This window comes from Pecten maximus, chromosome 18, assembly GCF_902652985.1.
Source record: "Pecten maximus chromosome 18, xPecMax1.1, whole genome shotgun sequence".
Taxonomy (NCBI): Eukaryota; Metazoa; Mollusca; class Bivalvia; order Pectinida; family Pectinidae; genus Pecten; species Pecten maximus.
The window spans coordinates 24,636,893-24,661,013 of NC_047032.1; positions in this window are offsets into that span (position 1 = coordinate 24,636,893).

A 24,121-nucleotide genomic window follows, 5' to 3' on the forward strand; every position below is an offset into this window, starting at 1 on the left:
TTATTTTTGAAATTTCTGCAATCCAGTTTTGTTTAAAAGTAAGTTTTCTTAATAACTGATGATTGTTTATAAAGGTGTTACTGTTTTCATCCCATATGTCAGCAATTTTAGTTATTCTACTTTTGGAAAAAGCTGGTATAAATAATGGTTGTTTGTTTAACTGCAAGTTTTTATTACCAAAAAGTTGACATGATAAAATTTGTTGTTTACCATTTGGTATTATTTTTGATCTGAAGTTTGTCCATGCTTTCAAAATAGTACAATAGAATTTTGACATTCGGTTGTTAATATTCAGTCCTGTTAAGTCTGAACAGGCTGTTAAGAAATTATTTTGCATGTATTTGGCATCCAATATTTTTAGATAAAATTTCCCTATAGCATTCCAGCTTTCAGTTTTTGTATGCAGAATTTTGTATATACTTTTAATCTGTTTACTTTCTACCAAATCTATCAAATTTATCATATCCATCCCTCCGTTTTCTTTGCTATTGCAACACACTTTCCTTTCTATCTGATTATCTTTCCCATCCCAAATAAAATTCCATATCATTTTATTAATGTCTTGTAAGTTAACTTCTGGGATTCCCTTGGCTTCTATTTCAAATCCTATCAATGAGATAATGAAATATTTAATAATGAGTACTTTTCTTTTATAGGTAAGATTTCTTGTTTTCCAAACTTAGAGACAGTTTTTAATTTTTTGTATTTTTTTCTTTCCATATACCCTCGTTATCTATTTCATGACCATGAGTTTTAACAGCAGACTTTGTCCATTTTATTTTTGTAAATAAAGGATCTTTGTTTTCCATGGTCCTAAGTAAATACCTTCTGTTTTATTGTAATTTATTTTTGATCCTGATGCTTCTTCATATATCTTCAATAATTTAAATGTTTTTTTCTATTGATTCCTCTGTCTTATTCATGAGTTGAGTATCATCTGCGAACATATTTAGTTTAGCTTCAATATTACAAGGTAGATTTATACCTTTGATATCTGGATCGGCTCTAATGGCGCATGCTAATGGTTCAGCTTGTATTATGTAGAGTAATGGTGCAATCGGGCAGCCTTGTCGGGCTGATCTTGTTATTTCAAAGAATGGGGATGTAAACCCATTGGTCTGTAAACAGGTTTTTGAATTTTGCAATAACATACTAACCCAGTCACAAAATTTATTCCCAAAATTAAAATCATGTAAGCATTTTAAAATCCACTCCCATTCTATTCTGTCAAAGGCTTTCTGTTGGTCTAAAAATATAATTGATCCTTCTTGGTCTTCTAATTCACAGTAATCTACTATATCTTGTAACGTATTTTTATTATTTTTCATTATTCAATATAGATATACATGTTCCTGTGATACGATTTTTTTACACCTAAAACAATTGTTTTCTGTTATGTTTTTTCTTCTAAATTTGAAAAATGCAACCTATACGTTATTTATTTTTTAAGTTGCAAGCAAGATGCGGTTTAAGAGGAAATACTGTCGGTAGAAAGTGTCCATGCCTCTGTTTATCCTAAACATGTTACAGTATAAACGTGTTATATTTCCGGATCTGTCCATAATCATAACACATTTGTCGATTGTGAAACATATTGTGATCGACAATACAACTTCCGATTGATTGATGTTACAGGGACTCTCATAAACGGAGAATCACACGTGTTACCTGTGGCAAATTTGCCGGTACGGGGTATCTGATTTATTTATTTATCTATTCATTTATTCTTTATTTCTGGCAAAATGCTTTAAAACCGTCTTACTTTCACCCCGGGTTCTGACCAGATGCGAGTAATAACCAGCAAGTTACGGTTTAAGAATATACAAAATATGAATCGAATTTTGTATAATATAAAACTTCCATGCTTACGGATGCTAGTCAACCTTTTCTCATTTGTCGACAATAAACGACGCTTTACAGTGTGTATGTTTGCTTGGTATGTTAGATATGTTAAAGAGTTTGTTCCTTTTCAGAACATACAAATGGTAATGTGAACTGTGAACAAACATAAAATTAGATGAATTCTTGGAATCGTAAATCGAACGCAAACTTAATATCCATGTTTGTATTCAGAAATCATCGCTTTACAGAAATACTTAAATGAGAATCAGGATCATATAAACATTATCAACCAATCAAAAAAGCTCAATCATGCCGTACTGTACGGCTGTAATGTCTATCATAGGATATTGTATATACTGTGTATCAAAATGCATGTGTTTGTGTGGAACTGTCCGAAGCAATGAAAAACGTGAGGCAAACTCATATTAACTTTTGGTGTAAAAAGGTATGGGTGGAAATGTATGTGGTGGTGACACTTACTGAAATAGATTAACGTGTTGGTATTGATTGGCTTCTTACATCCCGAAAGTTTTAAAATAAATTGCAATAAGTTTATAAACGAACAAGGCAAATTGATGTCCTCAAAAGGGGTTTCGCATCCTAAGGAAATTACGAAACGCAGCACAATACGTATTTCACGAAGGATATGAAGATATTAATTTAGAGACATGTATAGAGGTACTATGAAATTTGTATACTTATATTATTTTCTGAAGGTTTCCCATTGGGCAATCCTTTCGTACGCCGTAAGTTGAGGCCTCTTCATCACAAAGTTTTATCACAATCGGTTGATTGGAGCTTCTATGCACATATTGCACTTAGCCTGTATCAAATGTCACGAATGACACGTGCATGAACTGTCTTGTCTGAACGGAGCTTTGACATATATGTATTTATTTTACAGCGAGAGTACAATAGGGAATCAATTTTATCAAAAACTAACTTGGGAGAGAAGTTAATACTATAAGTTCTAAACTTATTTTTCAACCACAATAAACTTGTGTGTAATCATAAACAAATATTTGGCGAATATTGAATAAAACCCTGATTAAACGTTATCATTAACAGCCGTAGGTAAAAGATCATTATGTGATTGATATATTCATTAATTCAAAAACATATGTACTAAATGCTTGTTATAATACTGAAGACTGTCAATAAAATAAACAATTTTAGCAGAATATTTTTAATGAACAGTTTGAATGATTTTACTATATATATATTGAAACGGTTTAATAATATGTGTTCCTTAGGAACACGCCACATCTCCGCTTCCCGAAGAATAAGTTTTTGCGTCGCGAACAATTTCATAGCCCATTCTATCACTGTAAAATACCTAGCAGTGGTATGTTATACAGAAATTTGCAATTCGTAATGAAAAGAAAAATCCGATGGTTTTTCGCTTAAAATCAAATATACTTCACCTTTTTTTGGCAATATTTTTTGGCAATATTTAGGCTACGCTATAGTCGTGATATTTATCTTATATTCAGTAGCAAGCTATTGCATACCCTCTCTGTGTTTTAGATAGAAAGATTATCGAATCATATGTCAAATGTATTTTTGTTATACGACTAGTGGTAACTGGAAAAGATAAATCCATCCAATTCCCCTGACAAAATGTGTTCTACATTTTTGTGCGAATGACGTATTATTTGTCGAGGGAACAAGCCCCGAACTCACACATGATAAGACACCTAAGGTGACGATGCTGTGTATATGTTTTACAGTGCTTGATATTTGTTAGATTATACTCTATCATCAATCTAATAGTTTTATTTTGATGGATATAAGTGTCTGTTTTCAAGATGTATATAAACAAACAAACATTTACAAGGTGTTCAGAAACTAGCCGAATCAAATGTAGTCAGAACGTATTATTCAAAAGCTTTAACGGTAATAAATATGTAGAACCTGAAAGCAATGTTTCTTAGGCCTCTGACGAATAATCTGAGGCCCTTCTTGAGTGATAACAAATGGCTTGATGAACGTTAACAAAATCCGAACGTTGAGCAACTTTAAATTGTATTTATATTTTAAATGATATAGCGAGATTATAATTGGGTAAATTCGATCACCTATAGGGATAAGCAGTGCCAAAATCAGATGTAAATCCCATCACAAATAGCCAGCCAGGTATCACATATGATAAAGGTGTGAATGAACTTAGGATAAGCATTGGGGTTGGCTCCCAGATCTTATGACCGTTTGATATGAAACATCACGACAGATTTCTTGAAGCTACTGTAGTTTTTTTTATTATCATCTGGAAATGATTCAATGATGACGTCATTGACGTCATATTTGGAAAGATATCTGAGTGTAGTAAAATCAGAAAGATAATTCCGTGTAGCCGATTTTGAAAGACATCTTTGTGTAGTATATTTGGAAAGACATTTTGTTGTTATCAATTTAGAAAGACATTCTAATGTGATACATGTACAATATTTGTAACAGATTAAATGTGATCGAATATACTCGTATGCTTCATGTTGTTGGCAGCTAAATTTAAGTATCATTTTCCTCTCGCATGGTCCACTTATTTACAAATACAAGACTATAGGGGTAAAGTCATGGACATATACAGGGGGATTTAAAACTCTATCTACTAGTTATAAAGTCAACGTAGCGAGAATGAGATGATTTCATTAATTCAATTTTTTCAATGGAAGAGCAGGACAAGAAAATGTAAACAACCTATTTAAAACAAGGATTACACTCTCATATTTTAATGTTGTAAGGTAAAAGTTATCTCAACAGCATCTAATAGATAATTTTATTTGCTGACGACCATATTGTGTGAAAATCATCGCGAAAAGACGGCGTCGTGATTGTAGTAAGTTTAACGAAATATACAATCTTATTCTGAGCTACTTTTTTTTCAAACCTCTTAATAAATTTCACTTGTCATAATTAGGTTTATACAGCAGGCAATGCTGTTCATTTATTTTGAATTAATAAAACAACTATATAAAGTTAACACTGCTTGATCTTTTAAAAAAAAATAATTCTAATTTTCCATCAAATCCGAGACTCCGATTATATCTATGTATATTCAATTTTATCTTATGACCGAGAGGTGTTCTTCCGATCTATTCTCGGCTCAGTTCGCCATGACGAAGGCGTACGCGATCTGACAAAATGTCTAATCCCTCTATATACGTCCCTGGTAACGTTGCTTTTTCTTGTTATTTGTTATATATACTTGTAGTTATCAAACTCTTATCAAAGTTTGACCCATACTTCTTTAAGTATCTTGATACTTGTACTTGACCCTGTGTCAGGTCATGTCTTTGTACCCGTGTATTTGGTTTTTATGTGACGTATGAGAGAGGAGTGCATGTATTGGTTTAGAGTGACACTTTGGCCCAGCATGACTGATTCAGTGTACGTAAAAACCGTTCTCTTGGCCCTACTCAATGGTGTTAATCACGGGCACCGGAACCCTTTAATAATAAAAAACCGCTGTGGTCGAGTTTATGTGCTTTACCCCAGCAGAGCCAAGTAAATTACATATTTAACCAAATATAATATAAAACAAGCGATTTAATTTGGTCAGACTAGTTATTTAATAGAATATTTTGATTTATATATATTATACAATCTAGATTTCTTGCCTGTAATATATCTGGAAGCCAGAATTAAATGATACGAATACAATGGAAGGTTTTATAACATCTTGTTATTAGGTCAGTTAGAATGGATTATATAATGTTATATTTAGATTCTTAAATTAAAATATAATCGATAACATATTATAAAATATTTCTAAATATTTAGTACTTTATGCTATTTATAAATGAGGAAATGGATTTACATGTATTTACATGTGCCTGCAGGTACACCCTAGTCAAGTATAGTTCTTTTATTTCAGGTCACTGTCCCCGCGTGTGTATTTGTACGAAGAACACTTTGTGTCTATATGGACATTGTTTGTTAAATGCTGTGCAATAATCCCAGATCGATACACTCGTGAAATACTAATGTTCAACGTGTATCTATTCTCTTTTAGGCAGGATCAGGATATTAAGAGAGTTTGCCACACAAAACCTTCGCGTGGTGCTATGTTTTATGTACGGCTGTGCAAGACAGGGACTTTACAAAATAGAACTTTAACAGTGGCCAACTGTCAACTCCCGATCCCACCTTCCGGTTCTTTCTTTCTTTAGTCGAGGTGTTAAAGAAAATGCACATCAATGCCAGTAGAAATTTTACAAGTTTAATAATGTTCAAAGGAGGGAGCCTGTATATGTGAATCAACAAGTAACAAAAATAGCAGTTAACCAAAAATAAAAATCAACATAAGAAAATATAGTTACTAAATAAATCACCAACAAAAAAAAACAATAAAGTAAACTAAGGAAAAGTGGAAAATTGAATATGACCTATGTTAACATTGAGACCGAAACAGCTACCAAGTGCTTCCCACAAGATCTTAACTTTATATTACAAACCAACCATTGTCCCTGGAGCTTGTAACTTGGCAAGTCTGTTTCTACTAACCCTAACTAATGCTAAGAATATATAGCTAAGCATACGAGACCTGCCTTACTTCCAACACCAAAACCTGAGGAAAAACTAAATGTGAAATATTACAGACCCTACAAAACTGTGGAGGTAAACAGTACTAATGTCCTAATATTACATCTCTGACTCTGTAAGTAATTCCAACCCAAACCTTATAGCAAACTCACTCTGCCTATTAGATCGGAAGTTTGCAGGTTACTCTCAGATATGTCTGCACTGTTTGGTGATTCAGTCGATGAAGGACGAACGTAATTTCCGCCACAGGGGCAATAACTCCGCCCAATATTACCAACGATTTCGCAAACTGTCATTCTATACCATATGTAGGCTTTAAACAATTCAATTAACTAATGCGAAACTTAAAACTAAAATGATAAATTCAAATAAAATAGGTAGACGTTTGTATCACAGATCTTTGTTTTAATCCAGTCAACTATTTACTCAATTTCATTTCAAAATATTTTATTAACAATACATAAATGATACATACAAATATTTATGCATGCAAATACAACATTGTTAAAAGAATCAGACAACAGCCAATCCTATATAAGTCTTCTTCCAGAAAAACTTCAGGTTAGACCTGAATAAACGTTTCAAGGTCCTAAAACTTATATTTGTTTAAAATTTGAATTTAAACTGATCAATTTTAAACTGTGATAAAATATATCGACTTATAACTACATACATTTACCAAACTATGATGAATTATAAAGTTCCCTGCATGGTTGTTTCCCAGCAAACACTGTCCTAACCACTGACTCTGCACACATTGCACTGCACATTAGCGGGAGGTGAGTTGGAAGTGCCTGCGAGAAAGAGATGGGTTTGTAAATGTTGTATCGGTTCACGTTCTGTGTCATTGATTGTTATACAATCTGGAATAAACCTACATAGATACTCTGCCATAAGGAAACACTTAGGGGTGTTGGTTGTCGTTTTTTTTTTATACCATTAGGACCACAAGAAATTGTAGATGAAATCCTTCAAAAATTGGACACCTTCGTTGTTAATGTAGCTTTTAATGAGGTTGTATTACAGCAGTTTATTTTCTCTCTGCAACACAGAAAGAAAGAAGGTGAATTCGTCACTATTTTTTATGCAGATTAGATTCACTTATGCAGCTAGCCAGTAATAGTTTACATATAAGCTCCTCAGCTAGGAGGACATGATCCGGTCAAAATTGTGGATAGGCTTACACTGCGACAAGTTGAAAGGCAACGCTCGTCAGAAGTTGAAGCTTGTCAGAGCAGTGGGCCTGGAGCTTAACCAAGCTCAAAATGTATCCGATAAGCCAACTAAGGCTAAAGCTCAACACAACCCGTTGCAAGTTTCTGAGAGTGACAAACAATTTGGCAAGCTAAGTGAGCAGGTAAGTACCATGTGTATTAAACTCGAAAACAAGCCGAAGGGGAATATTTAGCCAGGGACCATCCACAATAAATGTACGACTGGACATGGTGATGCTTACTAAAATCAGAAAAATGATGGTTCTCAGAAACAATCCTTAACAGGTACGTCTTAGCCAACCTCTCCTGTTGTAGGGCAAATGGGGGATAGTGTATTAAGGGCAAACCACAATAAGCACACTATTACAGACAGTACACTGTACGGTCGAATCGTTGGTGGTTCAAAAAATGATCAGATCATAATAGGAGGGAAAACACATTCTACTCTCATTGATAGTGGCTCTATGACCACTCGTATTTGAGTAAATTGCTGCAAATCTCTTAATACAGGGCCTGTTCTTAGGGATGTCAAAGATTTTGGTCTCCAGATATTTGGTGAAGATGAGTCTAAGTTACCATACTTAGGATATATTGAGGCAGATGCTGCTATACCATTTCTGTCTGGTTGTGAGATGGGTGTACCTAAATTCGTTACACCGATGACCAACTATAATGGAGAGGTTCCTAGTTTTGTTGGTACAAATATATTACGTATGTGTAGGATATACAACAGACTAGATTTGACGCTACATTTCTGGATGCTTGACAGCTTGTGAGTAAGCAAACCCTTGGTGGTGAAATATGTCAATACTTTTCCAGTGTATATAGGTCATAGTCAGGTAAACAAAAAACTGCCTAGAGCTTGGTTCGTTGAATTGGGGAATATAGGACAGCTGACTGCAATCCGGGAAGCCGGTGGTATGTGTACGCATTCTAGCTACACTACCAACCAAGGGTAGTGTCGCTAGAATGCGTACCCTGTTGATTTAAACGGGTACCAAATCGAATATATAATCTGTCTACAGAGTCTGGAAATGTTTTCGCCTAAATCACATTTGTGTACTCTCAATGATATGGAGGTAGTAGACAGATGACCTCCAAAACTCTTTGAGAATAAAGACACTGAATTCTCAAAGGATCTGGTTGAGGGAGAATGGTGCAACAAACTGGAAGACTCCATAAACAGTTGGAAAGAGAGTACCAGATACTGTGTAAATGGCAGCATATATCAACATACCCACTGGATCTGGAAAAGAAAGACTTGGTGAAACATGAGACCAAACTTCTAGAGGATGTATGAGGAGGTGAGACAATATCTTGAGATGTTAGACTAGGATGCTATCAGAGAGTATCAAAGTCCCTACTGTTTGAATCTCGTCTTGTTAGGGAACAGATGGATCCCTAGCATTTTGCATAGATTTGCGTAAACTCAGAGGGAACAAACAATAAGGAAGCCTACATCACTCTTAGGGTTAAGGAAACCACGGATTCTTTGATTGGATCTAAATACTTCAGTAAACTGGACCTAAGGTTACTGGTCCGCCGAGATCAAAATGGGAGAAAAGGGCCCAGACAGCGATTTCTCTCGAGCCACTGGGGTTCTTTGAATGTAACTACATGACATTTGGTTTAACTAATGCGCCAGTGCCTTTTTTAAAGATTGAAGTCTTGTAGTCTCCACTTGTACATGCTTATTATTAAACAACGCCTGAGTCAACCAGATATTCTCCTTATTACTTGATGTTTGGTTTGCACCCGAGACTTGGTTTAGAGGTATTTCTAATTTCCATATCAGTTCTGATGTTGTAAGGCCAACATAAATTCGCCCAGAAGCTAAAGCGTCGGCTAGACTTTGCATACAAAGCTGCCTCGGATGAAAGAGGCGATGCAAAGACAGATATTGGGGTGTTCGAGAAGCTACCTTGGAGGTAGATAACCAGGTTTTCATTAAGAACATTAATATATGTGGCAAACAAAAATTGTCTGACAAATGATCTGTGGAACCCTATATTATCTTAGTGTGTCAAAAATTGACTTGTCTGCATACAAAATCCAGAAAGACTCCGGAAAAGGACCTATAAAGACAATACATAGGAACCTTTCCCTCTCCTTGTGTGTCTACCGAGATCAGAGGGTATACATAAACCAGGGGAGACAACCCGAAATCATCAGAAGTCAACAACTCAGGTAGGTTATTGCTGCTGAATGTCCAGACACACTGTTGCTGAGTCGCGACAGCCAGTGCAACTAAACAATTATGGTACGGGGGATTATCAGTGTCGGTCTGACAATTATAGTAGAAAAATATTGATGTATACATCAGTAATGCATTGTTTCACACGGCAGTTGAGAGATTTTCCTATTTTTTATCTGTACAATTAGTTATATTTTGTGTATTGTTAGGTTAATCTATTGCGGTTGATGATGTGATAAATGCCATGAGTCATTTGCCATTGCAGGGGTGAACGTTGCAGTGGTCAAACTCTTATTTAAGTGTGACCAATAAATTTCAATGCGTGTTGATACTTGCGCTGTACATCATGTGTACTAATTCTACAAGTCCCTGTGTCAGGTAATGTCGTACCTGTATATCATTTGTAATAATTCTACAAGTCCCTGTGTCAGGTAATATGTATTTGGTTGTTATTATGACGTATGGGAGAGTACTGCAAGTATTAGTTGAGAGTTAGTCAATGCATCACAACCCTTTGATAGGAGAGACTACCATGTTCGAGCGTGTGTGCTTTACCGCCAATTATTAATAATATGTTATAAAATACCTTTGGATATCAAGTACTTTTTGGTATTGGTACATGGGTAAAGGGATATGTTTACACGTGTATGTACACCCTAGCCAGGTATTATTCTTCTACTTGAGGTGACTGTCTCCGTGTGTGTAATTGTACGAAATAAGCTTTGAGTCATTATGAACGTTGTTTGTTACTTAATCTTGGATCAAACTCGTGTGACATACTGTACAGTTATTATCATTCGCAAGGGTTTAAGCTTGCTTTGTTCGCGACCATTGAACATAGCGCGAAAATAAATACCCAGCCAATATTTATAAATACAAGCAAATGTATGGATATATTTACTGCAGGATGTTTACAGATCGGTGTTGCATGAAATTTAATACCTGCGAACTAGATACGACAGGGAAATATTTACCCCGCGAAACTTAACAACTATACAGTATGAAGACTCTATTAAGTCCTTTTTATCCTCTGTTTTGATGTCTATAATATCATTTCTCTTACTCTTTTCTTCGTTGCTATTAGAGACACAACAAGAACCTGGATCCAAAGGTACGTACTGTACGTTTGTATCTAACATGCCACATTTATAAATGGAGGCACTGGTCTAGAATATACAAACAATTCCATGATCTTTTGAAAAAAAAAATGATAATTAAAATCATTTGTTTTACAAAAAAATCGCGAAACAAGTCATGGCATGCTTGTAAGCGCGGATGGAAGCGCGAGAGTGGAAAACGGACGTGGTCTGGTAGGTGAACCCAATACCTTCTCACGTCCGATCGGGGAAACGAATATTATTTTTCATTATTCGGAATTTAATGTCTCTACATGTATATCTAGTTTATTTCTTTCCTCAATATTTTGTTTACATTTCCTAAATATCTTATTTACATTGTCTATATAAATGTGATTTGTATCTTTACATGACAAGGATTTCACCTTATGTTAGTGACAGCGGATACAAACTATGCTATAACGTCACGTACACAATTTTTAAAGTCATGTTTACCTTTCCTTTGAAGTTATCTTGGCGATGAGAAAAACAATTGCAAAGGATTTCGATGGTTCTTTGGCTAAGATCACGAAGATTCAGAAACTGCAAAACGATCGCCAAACCTCATGTTCATCAATTTAAAGCGACTATAACTGTAGATTTCGAACTCATTCAACGATGATTTCGATGATTTCGATGATTTCGATATAGCGATACCCGAGTCTATACCGTAATACTGTTGTATAAATATATGGTTACAACTTTCAAAACACTGTTTTCCTTGGTTGATGTTAGTAAAGAATTCTACACAGAGAAAGCAGAATGAAATCACGTGGGTTGCGAGTAATTCTTTCATGACCTGCTGAATTGTAGTGTCATTGTTTTGCACGGATTTTAGTTTTTACAAAATACGGTTGTAGACACCTAGTTTGTCTTAATTAAGGAAAAGTCATATGATATAACATTTCAAAATGTTACTCCTGATTTGCAACAGGGATTTTTACAGTTACAGTCACTTTAAGTATATGTTCCGAAATTCGTCCTAAATCGATGACATTACTCGATTGTGATATTGCTCAATCGATTGTGGCATTGCTCAATCGATTGTGGCATTGCTCAATCTATTGTGGTATTGCTCAATCGATTGTGGCATTGCTCAATCTATTGTGGCATTGCTCAATCGATTGTGGCATTGCTCAATCGATTGTGGCATTGCTCAATCTATTGTGGTATTGCTCAAGCGATTGTGGTATTGCTCGGTCGAATGTGGTATCAAAGTGATGACGTCATCCAATCTTTCGACGGAACGGTATTAGAATCAAGTGTGACATGGATTTGTTCTAGGAAGGAACAGCATTATTACATTTTCCTTTTCAAAACATAACTCAACAAGAAAACAGGATTGCTCCTATTGGAGGCATCATCATATGTGTTAATTTATATCGAGATAGAAGTCAGTCCAGAACAATGCGTGTACAGGATCTGAATTATGAATTCTCCTCAGTATTATATGACTGCATAAGATAATTATGTTTTTCAATATATTGGGCTATTGCACACGAAGCTCCTAATCTTGACACTTCTTTCTCGCGTCAGTTCCCTCAAAGCAACATAAATATCAATACTTCAGGTACTTTTTATCTCTTATGATTCTTAAATGAGCATGACAGCTGTACGATGCAGTTTTAGTTAATTTGTCGGTACACCAATGACCCTTTATCAAAATCAAAGCATGCTTACAACCAGTGGAATATGTAATTAAATTCTATATGTCCCAGTACTTTTTTCTAATTTATATTTCATTACTGTGGTGGAGCCAAACTTAAACAATCTTCTTCATATCAAGATATGCCTCTTCCGATATGGAAGGGTCATAAGATGTAGAATATATTACTTACATGTATGTGTACTATGATTCATATGGCAAAACTATCTACAATCTTCTTCAGATTGTAACTGAAATGTTTTCGCAGTTGTAGTTTTACCAAAATATAAATTCTGTTGACCTGTACCACTCCTCCAAGGCGAGGGCCGAATTGACAGGGATATGCAAAAGAATAAAGATAAGTGAAACGATATCAATGATGTTCGAGATATGTTCGCCTTTTAAACATTGTTTCACTTGGAAGTATGTCAGTCGAATTTACGCATGTGCTAAGATTCTAAAATACAGCTGTTTTCTGACTCTGTCGGATACAGCAAAAATCCATGTTGTGGATTTATTCCGACAACGCGAATGCATGTTGCAGGATGAATATATATATATACTTCTATAACAAGTTAACATATACGTCACACTTATTGATAACCACTACCTCGGGTCAGATATTCTGAGCTAGAGCACAGTAAGCCATTGAATATTTGTATAATATATATCATTTCGAGTCACTGCGATTCTCTGGGGTTTAGTTTTAGGTTAAACAACTTTAACACACGTTAACTGTGATGGTCTGTAACGTATCTTTTTGAGTGTCATATCTACGTTAAGGTATGATTTACTTGTATGGACCGAAGTGCATCTTGATTTCATTCACTGATGCAGTAAAACAAAACATTGTATGTATCCAAACCAAAGCTGTGTGCCACAAATGTCAATAAATATATCGGAAAGGATATTTTTTTCATATATACGTGTATATATAAAAAAAAAAAATAGCGAAAACTTTTCCTGATAATTAAAGTAATACCCAGGCAGCCTTCAAAACGTCAATTGAAATGAAATCGGTTTACGCTCCCTTATCAAATAAAAATTAAACTTTCTCGGAACGGTGTAATGAAAGAAACCCTAACATTGCACATATTATCAGAGCAAAAATTATCATAGTATTAATTATCATACCATAAATGTCCATAGCATAAATTATCGAAGCAAAAATTATCATAGCAAAAATAAACATGCAAAATTGATCATAGCATAAATTATCATAGAATAAGTTATAGAAAAAATAAACATAGCATAAATAATCAAAGCATAAATTATTATAGCATAAATCATTATGGCATAAATAATCATAGCATTAATTATTTTTGCATAAATTGTCATAACACAAACTTTCATAGCATAAAATGTTATAGCCTAAATTATTATAGCATAAATTGTCATCGCATGTATTATCATAGCAAAAATAAACATAGCATAGATAACCAAAGCATAATTTATCATTACGTTTAATTCAGGAAATTCTTTAATTTAAGCATGAAACTGTGTTTTTTAGAGTAATTGTTTTATAATTCTCACAGCATTTCATACAAATTGGATAGCGTGCTTTAATTGTATATGCAATGCTGTGAGAATTACAGAACAAAAAACTTTCTAAGACAGCAGTTTAATACTAATTTTGCATTTCAATTCTTTATTCATACATGTATCCAACCTATAGCGGTGCTATCACATTCCAAGGTAAAATTTCGCGCTGTCAATAAGACCTGTTGTTGTGACGTCAGCAGTAAAAGCGACCATTCCCGGCTAACAATATACACATGTAGTTCGTGAAAGTAAACACAAAGTCATCGATGTCATTTCAACATATGAATTAATATCTTAATTAAGAGGATATTCACCATTTATACTATGTGACTACTTAAATTGTTGCGAGTTACGTTAATCAATCCGGTTTTTCCATCTGGTAGTATGGATGTTCATGACGTCATAAATACACATAATACAGTTACGTCAGACAAAACTACATCATTTAGTGCTGACGGCATGAACAAGATTGATTGATCTGTAATTCTGTGGGAATTATAGGACCATTACTTTCTGAACAATCGCAGTTTAATGCTTATATCTCCGTTTTAAATTTATGTTTGTTTTATAAATTTAACCTGCAACAGTGTTCACATTCCGTTCTGTCAATGGGACCTGTTCTTGTGACGTCACTATTACAGATGATGGCAAAACGAATTTTCGTGACCTCAGACAAAACGACGCCACGAACATTGTTTTTTCATATATTGACATTCAGTATGCTTGAAACCATTGGCGAATAGTATATTCAATTTTCATAACAACATTAGCCTCATCGCAGTGTGTAGTAACCCCGCTCAAGCCTTCGGTATTTTTTTTAATCTCCTGGTGTTCTTTAAAATAAACACTATCCATGTTATCTGTACAAAAATCCAACGTTGTTACGGTCTCATAAATGTCCAAAACATAAAAAAAATCACTCCAAAAATTCTACAGAATAAATGTTGTAGATGGAACCGCCTTTTGTTTGTGTTGTTGTTATGACACTTTCTCGCGAAAACGGCTGTTCTCTCTCCGACGCTACTCCCAGGCAAAACAAATGCATCTGTTTTTATTTTTGTGCGCTTTGACAGATGAAATGAAAAACAATCAGGCTGTAAATATAAGGAATTTAATTCAATGTTTTAACATCCATCAAGTCATAACAACATTGGCTTCTCGACACATTCCGCTAATCGTATTCCTTAAATGACTTCACTATACCGAGCATGATGATCTGATAACGTTCTGTTTTGTTTGGTAATATTACAATGTAGAAAATGGAAATACATCTGCTTATTACCTATCTAATTAGGATGTGGAGGGAAACGCTTGCTACACGTGACAAATGTATTCTGTAATAAGGATGGGATAAGAGTCAATTTAAAGGCGTGGCTATTACTGTTCTACTGCCTCTTTTAACATGTAGTAACGGGCTTCATAAGCATTTTTTATATCATGCACATATTTACAATCGCTGATATGATTATTGTCTTGCTACAACAAGTTTGTTTTCTGACACACATGTTAACAAAATAGATGCTTTGAGAGTACAATGTACCGTTTAAGTTAAGTGAAATTGTGAACAAGTTTTTACGTTCTGCACGACGTCTATAGCGAAAATAATATGAAAATAAATGTATATTATTAATTGTCGTTCAATGTGAAAATCAAATCGTACAAAACATCATGTATGTGTTTCATTAAGAAATAATGATATAATCAAACTTGTAAGACACAATTCTAGACCTGGGCGGTATGCATATGTTATAAAAAAATGTATCTGAAACACGCCATTCATTGAATACATGTAGCATTAAATTACTATGGCTATTTTCATGGACAACTTAATTTAGATTTTGAGTATAATTTTAGCTTGCTGCTTCAACCCTTGTATGAACAGCGGAATGTGTAAATCAAATACCAACGGGACCTCTGTTGGCATCTTCTACTGCGAGTGCAACGATCCCTATGAAGGACTTCTTTGTCAGAAACTGAAAAACATGAGTAAGTATGACTGGTTGTCTTAACAAGAAATATTTAAATGAATGTGGATCCCATTGTGTATGATGTCATTGAAGAGACTAATTTTGGGCAATGTTAAAAAATGTTTCCCGTATTTTGGTTGTAGTTGAAAAACATCGAGCGACTACCAGATTAATAAAAAAGGGAAATTGCCAAGTAAGAAACAATATGTACATATGTAATTTACATTCATTACTACTGTATCAAGCTTAACTTTTCAGACGTGATTGAGGACGTACATGAACTAAATACCGATTGATAGATATCGTAAACACAGGTTACACATATATCAATTTTACATTGATGAGAACGTAGTCTAACTTCAGGCTTCATTTCTGTCACTATGCTAACAACCAGAACTGTTCAGTTGTATAGAGACCAACCAACCAATTGTTTCCCCATAGACTTTAGTGTTAACGTTTTGGAGTATTTCATTCAAATTCTTGAATTCAATATGACTATTGTGGTTTATAACAAAAGTTTAGGGTCTGATATAACACCTAATAAAAAAAAAAAAAAGTTGGGTCCTTCAGCTCAAATTTTCTCCAGGGTACCCATTTTGAAAATAGGTGAATTTCGCAGTAAAAATTCTCAAAAATCTTAAATGTTTACCTGTTTATCATTATTACCTGAATTTTGGGGGAAAAAATCAATCGGACGTACGAAATTTATATCAACATTTCTTATTGATAGTTACCTATCAGGCTACATATCTATTTTCTCACTTCATAACATACTGGCCAATCAGGGACTGCCAGACATTTTATCCTTGGCTCAACTTTAAAAATATATTTTTTTCAATTGGTTGGTTGTTCCCTATATCCCTCGTATTCAAATCAGAGGTACCCCTTACTTCTGACAATCAAAAGGTGGCAGACAAACACCTACAAAATGTATGTTGCGCTAACGCGATTCAAAAGCTAACGGTATTTCTTTATTTAACACCTTCGTCGTGATTATTTAAAGCTAACGGTATTTCTTTATTTAACACCTTCGTCGTGATTATTTAAAGCTAACGGTATTTCTTTATTTAACACCTTTGTCGTGATTATTTAAAGCTAACGGTATTTCTTTATTTAACACCTTTGTCGTGATTATTTAAAGCTAACGGTATTTCTTTTATTAAAACATTTGCCGTGATTACCTACCTCCGAATGGCGCTTACTGTATTTAGAATTAAGCTTTTGTCTTTGTTTGGACCTCTGTAATAGTAACCCCGTCTGAATGGCGCTACATGTACGTACAATTACAATATTTCTTTGTTAAGACATGTGTGTTAGTAACTCCTGTCCGAATGGCACCACCTGTACTTACAATTACAATATTTCTTTGTGAAGACATGTGTGTTAGTAACTCCTGTCCGAATGGCGCCACCTGTACTTACAATTACTATATGTCTTTGTGAAGACATGTGTGCCAGTAACCCCTGTCCGAATGGCGCCACCTGTACTTACAATTACTATATTTCTTTGTGAAGACATGTGTGCCAGTAACCCCTGTCCGAATGGCGCCACCTGTACTTACAATTACTATATTTCTTTGTGAAGACACGTGTGCTAGTAACTCCTGTCCGAATGGCGCCACCTGTACTTACAATTACTATATTTCTTTGTGAAGACATGTGTGTTAGTAACTCCTGTCCGAATGGCGCCACCTGTACTTACAATTACTATATTTCTTTGTGAAGACATGTGTGCTAGTAACTCCTGTCCGAATGGCGCCACCTGTACTTACAATTACTATATTTCTTTGTGAAGACATGTGTGTTAGTAACTCCTGTCCGAATGGCGCCACCTGTACTTACAATTACTATATTTCTTTGTGAAGACACGTGTGCTAGTAACTCCTGTCCGAATGGCGCCACCTGTACTTACAATTACAATATTTCTTTGTGAAGACATGTGTGCCAGTAGCCCCTGTCAGAATGGCGCCACCTGTACTGACACTTTCTCGGCGCCGTACTATTCCTGTACCTGTACACCCTTCTATAGCGGGGACACGTGTGCCGATAAAAAAGGTGAGTGTCCGTCTGCTCGTCACACCGTTTTCATAGTGAATCGATTTTTATTCATTTTAATGCAAACGTGCACATCAGATTTGATGTTTTGTTATCTGTGATAAAAATCAAGCGATGCTTTACTACAGGTAATGTAATTAAAATGTACACAGGTACATGTACATGTATATTGTGATATAATTTGTAACTGAATACTGTTGATAACGTTATATGGTTCGATACAGAAATTGTTTATTACTACAATCGCCTAATATATAAAGGCATAGTAGCTAAATTGCCTACTTCTCTTTTTATTCAACTTTGGACAAAAAGTATCATCTCTGGAATGAATGGCTTTGTACACAATATTAACTTCAAACTAATTATATTTTTGAGTGTAAGGAAATGTTTTGTTTAAACTGTTTTTACTCATCTTACTTCCGTATAGCATTCCAGACACCAGTTCATACATCCGCCCAATTGGGTAAGTTATTATCTCAAAATACTGGACTGAGTAGGATTGGGATTTATTAACTCTACATATATTATTTAAGTGCATTTGACAACCACTCCCTGATGAGCGGTAAGGGATTCCAATTATCCAAGTTTTCGCGTTATATGCATTATTGGGTATTGAAAACAAACTTATCATCTATGGCTATGTACCAGACATGTATTGTACCTAAAGGTTCGCGTCATTGTAAAACACATGAATCATTCGTTGTATATGAACTTTCGCTGTTTTCGTTGTTGCTGTAGATCCCCGAATGTTTATAAAACAAATATGATATATTCTTATATTAAATTGTCATATTATTGCTGCGTAGATAACTGAAAAACTAGTATTACATATAGACTAGACACTAGATTAATAGTATCGATGGAAGACTACATTGTATATACACTGTAACAGATACAATAAGTTATTACCTAGCCGGCTGTAGACAGGTAGAGAAGACACTAGACTATATAACTGATATTGTCTGTTATTCCCTAGCCGTCTGTAGAGTAGACACTAGACTATATAACTGATATTGTCTGTAATTTCCTAGCCGTCTGTAGAGTAGACAGACTATATAACTGATATTGTCTGTTATTCCCCAGCCGGCTGTAGAGTAGACACTACACTATATAACTGATATTGTCTGTTATTCCCTAGCCGTCTATAGAGTAGACACTAGACTATATAACTGATATTGTCTGTTATTCCCTAGCCGTCTATAGAGTAGACACTAGACTATATAACTGATATTGTCTGTTATTCCCTAGCCGTCTGTAGAGTAGACACTAGACTATATAACTGATATTGTCTGTTATTCCGCAGCCGGCTGTAGAGTAGAAACTACACTATATAACTGATATTGTCTGTTATTCCCTAGCCGTCTGTAGAGTAGACACTAGACTATATAACTGATATTGTCTGTTATTCCCTAGCCGTCTATAGAGTAGACAGACTATATAACTGATACTGTCTGTTATTCCCTAACCGTCTATAGAGTAGACACTAGACTATATAACTGATATTGTCTGTTATTCCGCAGCCGGCTGTAGAGTAGAAACTACACTATATAACTGATATTGTCTGTTATTCCCTAGCCGTCTGTAGAGTAGACACTAGACTATATAACTGATATTGTCTGTTATTCCCTAGCCGTCTATAGAGTAGACAGACTATATAACTGATACTGTCTGTTATTCCCTAACCGTCTATAGAGTAGACACTAGACTATATAACTGATATTGTCCGTTATTCCGTACCCGTCTGTAGAGTAGACACTAGACTATATAACTGAGATTGTCTGTTATTCCCCAGCCGTCTGTAAAGTAAACACTAAACTATATAACTGATATTGTCTGTTATTCCCTAGCTGTCTGTAGAGTAGACATTAGACTATATAACTGATATTGTCTGTTATTCCCTAGCCGTCTGTGGAGTACACACTAGACTATATAACTGATATTGTCTGCTATTTCCTAGCCGTCTGTAAAGTAGACACTAGACTATATAACTGATATTGTCTGTTATTACCTAGCCGTCTGTAGAGTAGACACTAGACTATATAACTGATATTGTCTGTTATTCCCTAGCCGTCTGTAGAGTAGACATTAGACTATATAACTGATATTGTCTGTTATTCCCTAGCGTCTATACAGTAGACATTAGACTATATAACTGATATTATCTGTTATTCCCTAGCCGTCTGTAGAGTAGACACTAGACTATATAACTGATATTGTCTGTTATTCCCTAGCCGTCTGTAGAGTAGACACTAGACTATATAACTGATATTGTCTGTTATTCCCTAGCCGTCTGTAGAGTAGACACTAGACTATATAACTGATATTGTCTGTTATTCCCTAGCCGTCTGTAGAGTAGACACTAGACTCTATAACTGATATTGTCTGTTATTCCCTAGCGGTCTGTAGAGTAGACACTAGACTATATAACTGATATTGTCTGTTATTCCCTAGCCGTCTGTAGAGTAGACACTAGACTATATTACTGATATTGTCTGTTGTTCCATAGCCGTGTAGAGTAGACACTAGACTCTATAACTGATATTGTCCGTTATTCCCTAGCCGTCTATAGAGTAGACACTAGACTATATAACTGATATTGTCTGTAATTTCCTAGCCGTCTGTAGATTAGACACTAGACTCTATAACTGATATTGTCTGCTATTTCCTAGCCGTCTGTAGAGTAGACACTAGACTATATAACTGATATTGTCTGTAATTTCCTAGCCGTCTGTAGATTAGACACTAGACTCTATAACTGATATTGTCTGCTATTTCCTAGCCGTCTGTAGAGTAGACACTAGACTATATAACTGATATTGTCTGTTATTCCCTAGCCGTCTGTAGAGTAGACACTAGACTATATAACTGATATTGTCTGTTATTCCCTAGCCGTCTGTAGAGTAGACACTAGACTATATAACTGATATTGTCTGTTATTCCCTAGCCGTCTGTAGAGTAGACACTAGACTATATAACTGATATTGTCTGTTATTCCCTAGCCGTCTGTAGAGAAGACACTAGACTATATAACTGATATTGTCTGTTATTCCCTAGCCGTCTGTAGAGTACACACTAGACTATATAACTGATATTGTCTGTTATTCCCTAGCCGTCTATAGAGTAGACACTAGACTATATAACTGATATTGTCTGTTATTCCCTAGCCGTCTATAGAGTAGACACTAGACTATATAACTGATATTGTCTGTTATTCCCTAGCCGTCTGTGGACTACACACTAGACTATATAACTGATATTGTCTGTTATTCCCTAGCCATCTGTAGAGTAGACACTAGACTATATAACTGATATTGTCTGTTATTCCCTAGCCGTCTATAGAGTAGACATTAGACTATATAACTGATATTGTCTGTTATTCCCTAACGTCTATAGAGTAGACATTAGACTATATAACTGATATTGTCCGTTATTCCGTACCCGTCTGTAGAGTAGACACTAGACTATATAACTGAGATTGTCTGTTATTCCCTAACCGTCTATAGAGTAGACATTAGACTATATAACTGATATTGTCTGTTATTCCCTAGCCGTGTAGAGTAGAAACTAGACTATATAACTGATATTGTCTGTTATTCCCTAGCCGTCTGTAGAGTAGACACTACATTATATAACTGATATTGTCTGTTGTTCCATAGCCGTGTAGAGTAGACACTAGACTATATAACTGATATTGTCTGTTCTTCCCTAGCCGTCTATAGAGTAGACACTAGACTATATAACTGATATTGTCTGTTATTCCCTAGCCGTCTGTAGAGTAGACACTAGACTATATAACTGATATTGTCCGTTATTCCCTACCCGTCTGTAGAGTAGACACTAGACTATATAACTGATATTGTCTGTTATTCCCTAGCCGTCTTTAGATTAGACACTAGACTATATAACTGATATTGTCTGTTATTCCCTAGCCGTCTGTAGAGTAGACACTAGACTCTATAACTGATATTGTCTGTTATTCCCTAGCCGTCTATAGAGTAGACACTAGACTCTATAACTGATATTGTCTGTAATTTCCTAGCCGTCTGTAGAGTAGACACTAGACTATATAACTGATATTGTCTGTTATTCCCCAGCCGTCTGTAGAGTAAACACAAAACTTTATAACTGATATTGTCTGTTATTCCCTAGCCGTCTGTAGAGTAGACACTAGACTATATTACTGATATTGTCTGTTATTCCCTAGCCGTCTATAGAGTAGACACTAGACTCTATAACTAATATTGTCTGTTATTCCCTAGCCGTCTGTAGAGTAGACACTAGACTATATTACTGATATTGTCTGTTATTCCCTAGCCGTCTGTAGAGTAGACACTAGACTATATAACTGATATTGTCTGTTATTTCCTAGCCGTCTGTAGAGTAGACACTAGACTATATTACTGATATTGTCTGTCATTCCCTAGCCGTCTGTAGAGTAGACACTAGTCTATATAACTGATATTGTCTGTTATTCCCTAGCCGTCTGTAGAGTAGACACTAGACTATATTACTGATATTGTCTGTTATTCCCTAGCCGTCTGTAGAGTAGACACTAGACTATATAACTGATATTGTCTGTTATTTCCTAGCCGTCTGTAGAGTAGACACTAGACTATATTACTGATATTGTCTGTCATTCCCTAGCCGTCCGTAGAGTAGACACTAGTCTATATAACTGATATTGTCTGTTATTCCCTAGCCGTCTGTAGAGTAGACACTAGACTATATAACTGATATTGTCTCTTATTCCCTAGCCGTCTGTAGAGTAGACACTAGACTATATAACTGATATTGTCTCTTATTCCCTAGCCGTCTGTAGAGTAGACACTAGACTATATAAGATATTGTCTGTTATTCCCTAGCCGTCTGTAGAGTAGACACTAGACTATATAACTGATATTGTCTGTTATTCCCTAGCCGTCTGTAGAGTAGACACTAGACTATATAACTGATATTGTCTGTTATTCCCTAGCCGTCTGTAGAGTAGACATTAGACTATATAACTGATATTGTCTGTTATTCCCTAACCGTCTATAGAGTAGACACTAGACTATATAACTGATAGTGTCTGTTATTCCCTAGCCGTCTGTAGAGTAGACACTAGACTATATAACTGATATTGTCTGTTATTCCCTAGCCGTCTATAGAGTAGACACTAGACTATATAACTGATATTGTCTATCATTCCCTAGCCATCTGTAGAGTAGACATTAGACTATATAACTGATATTGTCTGTTATTCCCTAGCCGTCTGTAGAGTAGACAGACTATATAACTGATATTGTCTGTTATTCCCTAACCGTGTGTAGAGTAGACACTAGACTATATAACTGATATTGTCTGTTATTCCCTAGCCGTCTGTAGAGTAGACACTAGACTATATAACTGATATTGTCTGTTATTCCCTAGCCGTCTGTAGAGTAGACAGACTATATAACTGATATTGTCTGTTATTCCCTAGCCGTCTGTAGAGTATTCAGTAGACTATATAACTGATATTGTCTGTTATTCCCTAGCCGTGTAGAGTAGACACTAGACTATATAACTGATATTGTCTGTTATTCCCTAGCCGTCTGTAGAGTAGACACTAGACTATATAACTGATATTGTCTGTTATTCCCTAGCCGTCTGTAGAGTAGACACTAGACTATATAACTGATATTGTCTGTTATTCCCTAGCCGTATGTGGAGTAGACACTTCACAATATAACTGATATTGTCTGTTATTCCCTAGCCGTCTGTAGAGTAGACACTAGACTATATAACTGATATTGTCTGTTATTCCCTAGCCGTGTAGAGTAGACATTAGACTATATAACTGATATTGTCTGTTATTCCCTAGCCATCTGTAGAGTAGACACTAGACTATATAACTGATATTGTCTGTTATTCCCTAGCCATCTGTAGAGTAGACACTAGACTATATAACTGATATTATCTGTTATTCCCTAACCGTCTATAGAGTAGACATTATACTATATAAATGATAATGTCTGTTATTCCCTA